This window comes from Sinocyclocheilus anshuiensis, unplaced genomic scaffold, assembly GCF_001515605.1.
Source record: "Sinocyclocheilus anshuiensis isolate Anshui unplaced genomic scaffold, SAMN03320099.WGS_v1.1 scaffold1135, whole genome shotgun sequence".
NCBI classification, from domain to species: Eukaryota; Metazoa; Chordata; class Actinopteri; order Cypriniformes; family Cyprinidae; genus Sinocyclocheilus; species Sinocyclocheilus anshuiensis.
The window spans coordinates 716,506-717,711 of NW_015546093.1; positions in this window are offsets into that span (position 1 = coordinate 716,506).

Consider the following 1,206-nt stretch of genomic DNA (forward strand, 5'->3'; position numbering starts at 1 on the left):
TGCCAATTCATACTGTGTAACCCCAAAAATGAAGTCAAATAATAAAAGTTTTGGGCAAATGAAATTCATGTTCTCTGACTGGTAGAAACTACGTAACCTGAATATCACTGAATAGGCAAAAAGTAGCAGGAATTTATCTCACTCCGGAAAGATTATTTTTCCCATGAACCATCTCTTTCTGCAGGTCTATCCCCCACAGGCAAACTGAAGAACACATTGTGTCTGCTTTACAGCTATTATCAGACAAGAGAACGGCTGTAGGAGAATAAGGACAAAATGCGTTACTGCGAGTTACTGCAAAAGGCTGCAGTGCTCTGATGAACTGCCAATCGGCTGGTAAAGACTTCCACATGCATCTCTCTGCTCTGCAGAACCGCCTGATACTCCAGCATCCATCACTGAGGCTCAGCACCATCTGTGTTATAGGGAGTGACCTGAATCTGAGCCAGAGAGATGGAGAAAGCCACGTTTAAGTAGGAACATGGCACACACAGAAGCAATGAAGCAGCCACGAAAGTCAAAGTGATTACGTCTTTATGCTGTGGATTCCACTGATGGTACAGATGGAGCTTTCTGACATCTTTCTGGTGCAGTACGGGACGGAAATCTGATGTTTTTTCTTAAGTAGGACAGATGGAGTGTAATGTTTGGCATTAGTGAATAAAAAATGCCCGTGAATATTCTTATCCAAACAAAAGCCTAAGCTAATCTAAGTTATTATCTGCTTTGGTGATAATCATATTCTGATTATCCTCAACGGATGCATTTGCATAGAAAGTTTTCTCTCCGAGGAGAAGTTCTGAGATGTAAAAAAAAAAAGCTTTTCAGAGGAGAAAAAGTTACATCAAATACAAAGTCTTTAGTAATCCTCCACAAACACACACACTAGGCCTGTTGTGATCATTACATAATCGCCTGATCGTGATTATTTGATCTGATTATTCAAGATAACAGTGATCACCCTGCACTTAAAATTCAAATTAAATTAATAAATAAAAGTCAAAATGCTATAATCGTGACAACCTCAACTCACAAAGTCGCTCTTCTTCTGATGTAACCTCCTCGGGGTTCTGAGAACTGATTCACACGGCAATGCCACCATCACACTGTGCCCATCTGTGTGTATACTTGGAAGTAAGAGAGCAAGAGGGATTCAAAGGAGGATAAATGAAGCTGTAGTCATGCATTTGAGCTTTAAACGCTAAG